The sequence below is a fragment of the Antechinus flavipes genome, chromosome 1 (genome assembly GCF_016432865.1).
Source record: "Antechinus flavipes isolate AdamAnt ecotype Samford, QLD, Australia chromosome 1, AdamAnt_v2, whole genome shotgun sequence".
Taxonomy (NCBI): domain Eukaryota; kingdom Metazoa; phylum Chordata; class Mammalia; order Dasyuromorphia; family Dasyuridae; genus Antechinus; species Antechinus flavipes.
The window spans coordinates 405,664,288-405,676,942 of record NC_067398.1 but is presented as its reverse complement, the minus strand read 5'-3'; the positions used below and the strand labels follow the sequence as shown (position 1 = coordinate 405,676,942).

The following is a 12,655-nucleotide window of genomic DNA, read 5'->3' as shown; positions in this document are numbered from 1 at the left end:
TCCTAATCTGAGGTTCACTGACCTCCCTTACTCTCAATAACCCACCCATTTCCCTAAGCAAGAATATTCTAAAGCAAATATTTCTAACCATTTTATTTGTTATGGAGCATTTTATGGAGTCTGACAAAGTCCTTAAAAGAATGTTTAAATGCATATATTAAAGAAATTAATCAAATCCATAGGCACCAGATTAAGAAACTTTGTGCCAAAGCAATACTCGAGACTTTTTTTTAACCACTTGAAATGTTTTTAAAGCTATAGGTTTAAATTTTATACATCTTACATCAGGTATGTTACCCAAACTGGACACGACATTCTTTATACATTTAGCTAAACAGTCAATGAATGTGTGTGAATCTCCAAGTTATGCAAAGTAATGGCAGAAGTGTTAAAATACAATACAATGAGAGTTGTCTACAAATAAATTAGTTAGAAAGCTAGCAATCAGTAGATGAAATATGAGAAGTTTCTTAGTCTTGTGGAGGATTTTGAACCACTTTTCCCCAAAAATGGTTCTCAAAATATATGTAATGCATTATGCTTGTCTAATGGAACAGAAATTTCAACAGATTGTCCTCAGAGACCAAGTTAACTGGTTCCTTCCCTCTCTCACTTCCTTCCTTTTTTTGATGCAATGGAGGAAATTTGAGTTCAGAGAAAAGAACTGGGATTTCATCTTCTTAATCCAATGAACAGCTGACTTACATTTCTCCCTGGATTTCTTAACAAAGTTGTTTCTTACATTCTGTTCAATGAACTACACTGGTTTTCAAATCAAAATGAGCACCTAATTATGGTGCAAATAAGAATTATCATTTACTGTATTGTACATGTATAACACAGGGTTAGTTTGGTGCTCTACATATCATTTTTTCTATTTTCCCCATTTTTTTATTCGTGTAGTTAACATCATACTAAACTCCTATTTTGATCCCAGAGCTTCATAATAAAACCAACAATTTTATTGGAAATTGTAAAAGATTAGGTATCAGTGCATCTTTTACCTAAAAACAATGTTCCTGATCAAAGTTTTTCTCTCATGTAAGGATTCATGGGTTCCCAAGGCCAATTTATTCATTATCTAGCTACCAACCTGTAAATGCATAAAATTTCAAGGTTATTCAGTATGAGAACATCTTTAATAATTTTATGGTATTTTAAAATATATTCTCTAAAGGGTTTTTTAAATTTATCTAAAATGTAGGGATCCACTCATAAAAGATTATTTCCGTATCCTTATGATTAACTTAAAACTGTTATACCTGGTATAATGAAAAAATCAGATGGCTTATGCTCCAGTGCTGCCTCTGGTACTGGGTAATGCCACAGTGGATTTGGGCAAGTCAATTAATGTCCATAGGTCTGTTTCCTCATCTGTAAAATGAGAGGACTATATTAGATGTCCTCAAGGGGTCTATTCTAAATCTAAAACTGTAATTCTATCTCTGTTGTACGATGTTTTGAAAAGAATTAAAATCAAAAAATGTGGATTCAAACCCTCTACCTACATGACTTCCATTCTGTGGACTTGCAGTCACATCATCTGGAAAAGAGGAAATTCAGTTTGCAGCTCTTTAACATTTCCAACTCCCAATACCATCATACAAGCTAAACTGAAGGATTTTTATAGGTCATAACGCCAAGCTCAGAGCAAGATGTTTTAACAATGTCAACATTAATCCATAAACCCTGATAACAAAAAGCACTTGGACACAAAAAGGCATCCATCCCAAATTAATTGTTAGTCCAGTTATCTTTCCAAACTTCCCAGAGCTACACTGCGATGATCTTATTCTGGAGTTTGGAGTAGAGGACCTGTGATGTTCTTTTACAGTCCACAAGTCTAAGAGTTTCACTCCAGCATCAGGCCTAAGGAAAATGTTATCTAAGTTTTTAAACATGGATGAGTGTCTCCAAGATTCTAGGAAACTTCATTCTACTTACTCTGGACTCCATCATCTACCTTCACTTCTTAATCTCTTTATATTTTTTGTATTATTTTTAAAAGAAAAGAAAAAGCTAGAACTTTTAAAAATACACACAATCCCTAACAATGGAGATGCATTATAAAGTATTACACTTAGAGAAAATTAAGGGTTTAGTTGGGGACATTGATATGGGAGGAAATAACTTTTAATGCAAGCCACTAAGAGATAAATGCCTGTTTTGTGTCCTTAGGTAAGCCACTTAACTGAGACTCAGTTTATATATGCAAAAAAACAAGGTTATGTTGGATGATTTCTAAATGTATGATGCAATTACCACGTTATCCTAGCTGTATGATCTTAAACAAGTTAACTCTACCAACCCTAAATTGCTCAAACTACATCTCTTAGGTCTTCAATTTTTTAATCTTTGAAATGAAGGGATTAGATTAGGTATTATAAAGGATCTGTTCAGTCCTAAATCTTCTAAGTCCCACCTCTATAACCTAACTGGTCTACAGGCTTCCTCTCTCTTTTCCAGACCAATGTTCAGAAAGCTGCCAAGATAACCTAATATCAGAGGTTTTACAGTGTTACTGCCCCATTCAAAAAACATTAATGGTTTCCTATTGCTCCTAAAATAACTTCATAAACTAGAAGTAAAGACCATCTTCTGGAAACATTCTGGAGGCATCCTAATTTGGCAATCTTAATTTACAGCAGACTTTATAGTTTCCAGGTACACTGGCCTACTTCCCAGAATTCAATGCCACCTTCCTTCTACAAATTATCAGCCACATTTACTCCTTCATTTTAGCCCCTCAAGAATCTATCTCTAAATTTTAAGAATCAGTATCAGTTAATACTTCCTTGAGTACCAGAATTGAATATCTTCCATGAAGTAATTTAAGCACATACACTTAACTGAGTGACTTTGGTAAAGTCATTTCCCAACTACCTCAGTTTCCTCAACTATAAAATGGGGAATAGCACCTATCAGCCTAGGTTTGGGGGAATAATAAGAGAAAAATATATTTGTAAAGTGCTAGTTCTTAACTGGGGGTAGGATTAAATGAGCACTTTATAAATGTCCTTTCGTTCCCTACTCTCCACGAGATAATTAACTAACTTTCCGTACTAGAGGCCTATTCCTACTCAGAAGAATGCAAAGCAATCTGAATGATAGAGCACAAGCTAAATTCAGATCACAGTATCTAGTCCATGGTAATAGCTATTTAATATTTACTGAAATTGATTTTGGCATTTAGACCATGAATTGTATTTTTTTAAGTGAGTAGATTTTTCAATAACTGGGGAAAAAAAAAAGGAAGAAGAGAAGGTTATTGGCCAAGGGAAAGTAGAATGACAAAGTCAGTAACTACCCTGGAAAAATACTAAGTAGAGCAGATTTTCATTACACTTAGGAAGGTATCAAAAGATGGAATTCAGTATAGTCCAGAGTCTCCACCAATACCTCCACCAACTATGGGTCACCTAATTTCTTTGGATTGCAATTATTTCATCTGCAAAAATGGTTGGATTAAATTTTCTCTGAAATTCATTCCACCTCTATAATGGACAATATTATTTTTAGGCAAGATAGTCCCAGTACTGTACAACTATAGAACCGATTTTGATTGGAAACCAAGTAAGCTATATATATATTTTATAACTGTGTCTGCTGACCAATCAAAAGTAAACATTTTTTCAGTAATTCAATACCTGGATTTTTCTAATCTGACATAACAGCAAGAAGAGCCTCTGCTGGTCTTTATGACATTCTTCAAAAATAGTCAGCATTACATACAAGACATTTTTTTAGGGTTACTACCATGTGCTTACTTGGAGAATTCCCAGAATAACACTTGCAGTAACTGGGAGTTTAAGGAGAAAAAGAATGCCAGCATTTAAAGCAGATTCATATTCTTTGCCTGTGTTGAAACCAAAAAAAAAATGGAATATAGGCACAAGGACATTGAGTCAAAACTATTTGCTATTTTTCTACATCAAGAGGAGGATGAGTTTCATTGTCATGTTCCAACATTTTAAGGCATTTATTTAATTTCTTTCAAACCAACTTATACAAGATCCACATTATCATCATCATCACATCAAGATCATCATTATCATATAAGATTTAAAAATCACTTTACAAATGAACTCCATCTGATCTTTAAAATTCTGAGTAGATCCTACTTGGTGAGAAAACTGAAGTTGTTTCAATTTGATGAACAATATTCGTTTAAATGAAATAGATTACAAGTCACCATAACTAAAAATTATTTTTCTCACTTGAGAACAAAGTAGTTCTAATTTCCCCTCTTTAAAAAGTTCCAACTCCTAGAAATCCCAAGCAGAGAACTTCAAGAAATGCAAAATCACCTCCAAAGTACCCTTTCAAGACTTTTCACACACCAGAAGAACTCTATGAGAAAGAAGATAATTAGCTTGTAAAAATTAGTAATATTTAACAAGTGTCTTCATCATCTTAACTTTTCCTTATAATTAGTAGGCTAAGACACACAGCAAATAAAAACCTTTTTTGTCCCACAGCAGATAAAGTGAAATTCTGCATTCAACATCACCTGCCCTTAAATACCAAAAATGTGAATACTGTTTCAAAAAACAGACCCACCCAAAATAGCTGAAATACCAAAGACAGACTCAACTTTTCCCCACTCAGGGAGGAAGGTGATAATTGTTACTAATGAATAGTAGACAAAAATCTACTCCAGGAAGAATTACACTGGAGACTTAGGTTTTGCTCTAAAGAGTCAAGTACTTTCTTTTATTCAGAATACCCCCACAGAAATAGTCCGTGGGTACTAGTCACTCAATAAGCATTTTTCAAGCACCTACCAAGGGCAAAAAGGGAAAGAATTACTAATGAGAGTTAGTGTTTTCAAGTAGGAAAGCAAGGATACCAATATAGGAGAGTTTTAGTCCAGAGCCTCCCAAGGATTAGTAACATCTCTCTAAGCATACATTTTCTTGCACTCAACATTCAAAGTAGTGGAATACTTAAGTAACAAGTCTTAGGAGCGCAAAAAAAAAAAAAAAAAAAAAAAGGCATGTATTGTAATAATTATCTTCTCCAGCACCCATTCACATTCAAATATCTTACCAAAAGCAAAATATATTTTTTTTAAATCACAAAGGTACAGGGAATTAAAATCTGAGTATTTTAAGAATTGTATACAAAGAGTTTTGTTCATTTTCTATATGGACACAAAGGATCTTTTCTCCGTACATCAGGAAGAACCACCATTTTACTAAGTAGGTAGAAATCCATTGATAAGCAACAGGCTTTCTATTTTTATGTCATTGCCACAGAGAAAAATTCAGTGATAAAGAATGAAAGCTAGCTAAGTAGAAATATAAATTTAAAGGAAATCCAATGGAGAAAAATAATCTTCAAGATTAATTATAGTTGTGGATAGGGCCAGAAATGCCATCCTTGTTGGTGTCAATGTAAGTATAATTTTTAAATCCAGGTTGGTTTATTGTCTCTTATAGGCCTGCAAATGCTGTAATGCTGATTCCCTAACCAATTAATTACAAGGGTTCTAAAGTGACTTACAAAGTCAAACCAGTTAATAATCTAATATAGGTTTTTCCTCATCCTGATAAGGATAATCTATCAAGAATTATAAATTCTAAGTGTCTCCCAATTTCTTTGCCTTTGGTTCTACTGCTTCATTCCAATGTTCATATCAAAATAATCTACTTTAAAGAGTAGATCTGACTACATTCCCTCCTCAAAAATCCTCAGTGGCTCTTTAAAATAAAAGACCCTCAGTCTGGCATTTAAATCCTTGAACATTCTAATGCTACTTGAATTTCTTAGGTTAATTTCACATTACAATCCTTCACATATTCTTAAATTTTGAGGCAAAGTAGACAATTAGCTTGTTCCCAAAATCAACACGCCATTTTGTGAACTAATCAATTCAACCATACTGCAACAAAGTCCCCACCACCACCACCCCCGGAGGCAATTGGGGTTAAATGACTTGCCCAAAGTCACAAGTTAAATGTCTGAGACCACATTTGAACTCAGATCCTCCTGCCAGCAGAGCTGGTGTTCTATCCACTGAGCCACCTAGCTGCCCCTTGCAACAAAGTATTTAGGAAGATCAAGTTCTATTTCCCCATTAGTGCAAGGATTTCATTCACAGAGATATGTGAACCTATATCCAAAAGGAAAATGAGTTAATCTCTTATGGATAAAATATGCATAATTTTTATATGATTTAATAAAAATTATCTTAGAAATATAGAATTCCATTATAGGATGTCTACATTCATAAATCATAGGCCTCAACTCCTTTTCATCGCCCATCTCATTTTATTCAAAAAAATTGCAGCAATATTTTCTAAAAGAAAAAAGTCTTAAGATTAGACATTCATAAAACCAGTGGAATCCAGTAAAGTTTGATGAATTTCAGTGGCTTACTAGCCCAAACAAGGATCAAAAATCAATCAAAAAGCAAATCTATGCAATTCTAAAATGATAAGGGAGATATTCTCCTTAAGCAGCTTTTCATTCACCACTAAACACCATTTTCTGATATTATCTTGAAAAGTGTTTCCTTATGCACAAGAGTCCCAGTTGTGTTACAGATGGTTTCCATTTCTAAATCTCTAATGCTTTCAGGAATTCATTCCTAGATTTCTCTCCCCATTCCAATCCCATTGTCACTGATTGCTCTGGCTTGTCAGAATCAGTTTCTTCTATTTCCTACTGCTTGTATTCAAGAAAGTAGGCTTTAGGCTAGTTCAATCTTAGTTAAATCTTTAGAGCATCAAGGAAGGAAACACATAAAAAAAAGAGGTATTTTGTATAACATTTCTAATCATTCCGGCTTCTAGTGAGGAAAAACTACTAAGAAAGATGTCAATAAATCCATTACTCTAAGAAAGAGAAGATAAGTGTGCTAGTGTGAACTATGCCTCTTTGAAACACTACACCTACCCTTATTTTCCAACATTAGTACATGCTTGGCAAACATTAAGCACCTTGTGTGCACAGAACCACACTAGAAAACAGACAAACTAATTGAAGCATCATTCCAGCTCTCCAAGTAGTTTGGAGAAGCTTGAAGTTAAATTTCTTCCTTCAAGCTTGAGAATTAAATACAAAATATACTTCCTAAGTGCACATTAACTATACATGTGTTACCACATAACTTGTAATAACTATCCTAATAAACTAATAGAATTTCGAGAATGACACCTTACTAGAACAAATGTGTCAAAGAAACTTACCCAAGAAAAGTCATAAAGACACAATTTTTAAAAACTGAGAGTTAAGAATAATTGCTAAAGTCAAAGGTTTACAAACCATTTTCATCCAAGATCAAAGATATCTTATGCATGCCCGAAGGCAGTACAAGCTTATCCACATACTTAAGATGATTTCTGAACTGTTTGCACTCTAGTTTCACTAGGTGAGGCTACTATAAAGCAAATGTTAATCTTGTTAGACCAGGAGGTAAGGTAAACTAATAAGATTTGCACCTCAGATTAGAGGGTCCCAGAAAGAACCTAGGACCTAAAGATCAATGTAACCCTTATGAAAAGAATAGGGGCTGTCTGGGTCACTGCTAGTCATTATATATGTAAGCAAGCATGTATGTATAATGTGTATAACAGTTTACATAACATATACATAATATGTATATGATTCATATGTCTGAATGTCACATTAAATCATTAGTATAGAAAGGCTAATTTTAAAAATCCTTTTTCTTTTTTTTATAAACATTACTTATCCCACTGATTGCTCGTTTGACAGCAGTTATTATGAATCCCTTTTTTCTAAAAGTAACTTTGTTGCATTTTTAAAATGGAAAATAGGCTCTTATTTTCTATTTGTCCCATTTCTTTAGTGATATGGTATGGTAGCAGAATCTTTTTTAACCTGCAGAGGGGGGGAAAAAGCTGTTTCAAGAAAACACAACTTCCAAAAGCAGCATGAAAACACTAAACTGCAACACAATATCTTAGGGTGTATGGGTTTTTCATAAATTTTATTTTCACAAAATGTAATTCTAAATCATCAGTTCAAGTTGATACAAACTAGATCATGCAGTTAGTTACAAACACTAATATTACAGGTTACAAAAATATCTATTGTGTTTGCAGAGATAATTATCTCCTCCCCAAAAGTCATACTTGTCCCCAGTATTGGCATACTTTATCTTGACCATGAATTGTGGTTTATCTGAAATAAAAACTGGAGAGACAATATACATTTTTAGATCTGTAAAATAATCACCACCACCACCCCCCCCAAACCTTTCAAATTAAAGTGCCTTTGATACAGAGCCTTAAGTCTCAACTTTGAGAGCAATCACAACACTTAGGATTTGGACATGTGATTTCATTTATTTTAGGGCTGACTGAGGAATCTCCAACTATACCTAGGCAGGCTAGCACCTTATCTGAATTTAAAAAGACTTCCTCAGGGGCTGAGATGCTCAGGGTCTTGCAGTCAATAAATGTCAGACATTTGTATTTGAATACAAGTCATCTAGGTTTGATAGGCAAAACTGCCTAAGCAAAATTTAGGGCTCCAATTTCGTTCAGTTGAACTTTTTCAAATTCAGGTGTATCTAGAAAACAGTTGTCTACTTGAAACTCCATAGCAAAAGCACACAAACTATATCCATAGCAAAACAATAATTGATGATCAATATAGAGACAATTATCTTCATTTCAACTCCCTTTCCTCACCTAATTCCTTGCAGAGGAATAGTAAAAACTAAAAAGAATCAATAAGGACACTGAAAGGGAGAATAAAGAAGTTCGTCAATTAAAATGAACAAAAAAGGTTATTTTAAAATCCAAGATTTACTGAAATTAGAACTTTATAAAACAAAATCCCCACAATCTTCAATGGCCCTCCCAAATTTTAATTACAATATGGTGAAGCAATTGGGCTTCTATTTCTCCTCCTGACCATAAATATGAAATTTCTTTTAAAGAACACTGAAAATTTGGATGAGAGATACAAAATAATCAAGTACAATAACAAGTTCAATGTTAACCCATCCTGCTACATTTGTAGCTGTGAAAGACTCCATGGGTCAACATGTTAAAAAAAAAAAAAAAAAAAAAAAAAAAAACCAACTTCACAATCCTATAGGAGAAATCTTTCATTTGTAAATACACCAAGATGCATCTCTTTAATGCACGACATTCCCAGAAGCTTAAAGGTAGAGTAAATTTTAAGGATCTGGTAGAGTGAGCCATCCAACAACCAATATGATTTGGGCCACACTTCTTGACATAGTGGAATCTTAAAGGAACAATCACCTTCACTCCAAACCTTCACAGTCGATTAGTAATTCCATTTTGCCATTTTTTAAGGATCCTGCCAATCATCCAAGTGGAAATGAAAACAAAACAGAAAGACTAAAGCTACATATTCAGAAAGGTAATCATTTTCTCCTTCACTAGATTTTTGAGGCCATCTTGTTAGCATGATTTATAATAGTAAACTTCCCTAACCAGTGCTGCCAGAGGCAACACCCAGATCACTTCATGTGAAATTTGTATTTGAATACACGTCTTCTAGGTTTGTTAGGCAAAACTGCCTAAGCAAAATTTAGGGCTCCAATTTCCTTTAGTTGAACTTTTGTAGTGATAGGGATTTAATTAATTTAATAATTTAATAAATCCAATGAAAAAAAAATCTTGTGTGGGAGACAAAGGATAAAGAGATGCTAAGTTTAGTAGATGCTTTAATACAAGTAATAAAGTATTAGGGTAGGGAAGCTGTCACTTATTAACAAGTATAGAAAAATCAGGATATAGTAAACTGATCTTTAATATTTAGGTAGATAGATTTTTAAAAAATTATTAATGTTATCACATTCATCATTAAGAAAGCAAAAGATGACACCCTATAGGAAAAGAACCTTCCTCTTCTTTCCCCAAAGACCTGCCATTGCATCAATGGGTTTAATGCAACATTTAGGCCTTTGTTCCACCGCTTCTGATATGAGGTTGGTTAGTGATGGAGAGATCAAGCTGCCTATGTCCCTCTCCACACCCAGCTCTCTGGCGCATGCGTGAGGCAAAGACAAAGGAATAGGTAATTACAGTCCAGTTTCATTCATTTTCACCGCAGTACTGATCTATTAGCAAGAGTAGCAGTATCTTGGGGTGGTTCAACCCGGCATACAAGAAAGACATGGATGTTTGAGTGTTCATTCAACAAACCAAACATCTGGGAAGAAGCTTCAACGGAAACAGGGTTATCATACTAAGCATACAGATTATTCTAAAAATGCATAGATACTGACTGCCTCGGTGCAGGGAAAAAAATTACATGGGACAGGTGGGGTCCATGTAGTTTCAAAGCTAAAATCTTCATGGTAGCACTGAGATAAGGATCTTAAGCAAAGCACTCGATGAATATTCATGGAAAAACTGCCCTTCCGAGCCAGGCAGTTTGCTTGCAATTAAGAAGTGCTATACAGTCAACGGGCTCAGCGAATTTGGTTTGGTGGGGAAGAAAGAAGGGAGGGAGAGGAGGGCGGGAACCTGGAGTCTGGTTGCAGCGTTAGCTCGGTTTAGGCACAAGCCGCTAAACCTCAAACATTTGCATAAAGCTTTGACCACAGTGGGATTAAAACCCCGTTTCAGAGCAGCTAGCATGCTGTCAATTCCAAGCACTGGCCAGAGTCAACTGAAATAAAAACAAGGAGCGCCTTTACAGAACACTAGGAAGCATAAATTAATTGTCCAACAACCACAATAGGTTAGTGGAAAGATAACACTGCCATGTTGAAGGCTAGAGCTATGAGTGGCTAAGCATTTGTTTTCAGATTCACGTTTTAATGCCAATCTTGATAGCCTGGCTCCCCAAAGTCAAAGATCATAAATTGCCACAGGTAAATAAAAGCCAATTTCTAAAAGCAGCACTCTATTCCAGGCTCCCATCTGGTTAAGGTACCAAAAGATTCCCCATTTCTTCTCCCTTCCTCCTCCCCATCCGCACCCCACCCCATCCCTTTCCCCACCCCCTCTCGAGCCCCTCCATCTTTTCTCTCTGCCATACCCCTAACAAGAATCATTTTCTTCGTAGTGTTTTCGCTCCACTAACACATGTTTCTTTTAAGCTCTCAAAAAAATGGTCCCTTCTCAAGTTAAGGTTTTTGTGTGTATGAGTATTTTTTAGATTTAGTAGCTTCCCTTCTTGGGCTAAGGTCTCCAACCCACGACGCCCCCCCCGCCCCCATCACTCCCATCCCAATCTTTGCCTCCCTATCAGTACAAATAGAGCAAACTTTGAGCAATTATTTTATCCGATTGGAAGCTTCGCATTAATTCATAGCTCTCTCCTTACAGAAGACAGAGGCTCTCACTGCGCCCAGCCAGGAGGCTCCTCCGTTTGAATGTGGAGGCGTTTTCCCCATTCCACTCCTTCAAATTCAGCCCCCCACCTTCCCTCTCCGGGGGGAAGAAAGAAGGGGCTCGGCGAGGGAGGGGGAGGAGGAAGGAAAGCAAGAGGCAAAGGGGCTCCAAAGCAATGCTTCCCATGTATGCGATGTGTAAATGGTAGAAAGGAGATGCTCCTCCTTACCTGAGTTTGTCTCTTTTCCGCCCCCTCGGTTCGTGTGCGGAGCACCCTGGTGTCACCAATAGAGCCTGGGGGAGCCTAGGGTCCTCTCGGCTGGGACTGGGTGGCGCGATGTCTCTCCCGGGCTCGAGAGCGGAGACTGGAGCGAGGGGAGTCTATTGGAGCAACGCCGCTGCTGCTACTGCCGCCGCCGCCGCTGCTGCCTTTGCATTTCTCATTCTCTCTCCCTCCCTCCCTCCTCCCCTCGCCTGCCTCCCTCCTTGCCTCCTCCCTCCCTTCTTCCCTCCCTCTTCCCCGCCTGCCTCCCTTCCCCCTTCGCCTCTTGGTAACAGTCTATGGGCAGTTCAAAAGCCACGCCAGCTCTAGCTGTAAGTGTATTTGCGGGGGGCCCCCCTCCCCCCATTGCTTTATTTATTGGAAAGACTCCGCTACCGCTCACACCCAGTCTTAAGGGGGCGTCGAGACCCAACGTTTTAAGAAGAAGTGCTAAGAGCTCTGGGACGCAGGGTCCATAAGTGAACCTTGCTTATAACAGCTAACCTTATTTTCAATTAGTGCTATTATTAGCGGGGATCCTAGCTTTTGGGAGTTGAGGCTTCTTTCCCCTCCCTATTGCCAGAAATCTGCAGAAGACACTGGTGTTTGGGGGGCTATTGGAAGGTTATTGTTCTCTCAGCCCGGTGGACTGAAGTCACTTAAGATGTGAGACCACAACGGCAGCAAACATTCCTTTTCTTCTCTTCTGTAAACGAGCTGGTTTTAGCTTTGAACAGCCAGACGACTAGAGGCTAAGGCTCCATAGCATGGCTCTCTCAACTTCAGAGAAGATAAAGAGGTCGAAGAACCGGTTGGCTAAATGCGTCCAAGTGCTGCACACTGAGTTGGAAAAGAAGCACTTTTGCTTAGCTCTCCGCGCCCCCAAAGACAAGAGGCACAGGGAATTAGGAAAGCAAGAGAAAGGAAAAGAAGATAAAAGCCAAAGAAGCGGGTTTATCTCGGTAAAAAGAAAAAAGGTGAAGGGACAGCCACATTTCAAATGAAGGGATTATTTCGAGGCATCTAGCAGCTGTCCAGCTAAGAACCGCACGGTTCCAACCTCTGACAAATTGTGACAAGTTAATGTTGGCAAAAAGCTGCC

The 12,655-nt window shown here is 37.0% G+C and overlaps 1 protein-coding gene across 2 annotated transcripts in view; it reads right to left on the bottom strand.

The window, feature by feature from the left end:
- BASP1 (brain abundant membrane attached signal protein 1) overlaps nucleotides 1-11,738 on the bottom strand; it is a 74,959-nt gene extending 63,221 nt beyond the window's left edge. Inside the window, exon 1 of one of the 2 annotated variants that reach the window (XM_051969874.1) lies at nucleotides 11,521-11,738. The gene's annotated coding sequence lies outside the window, so the exon portion shown is untranslated. The remainder of the gene's footprint in view (nucleotides 1-11,520) is intronic. The other variant, XM_051969873.1, reaches the window with a different exon arrangement.
- Nucleotides 11,739-12,655: the final 917 nt, after the last annotated feature.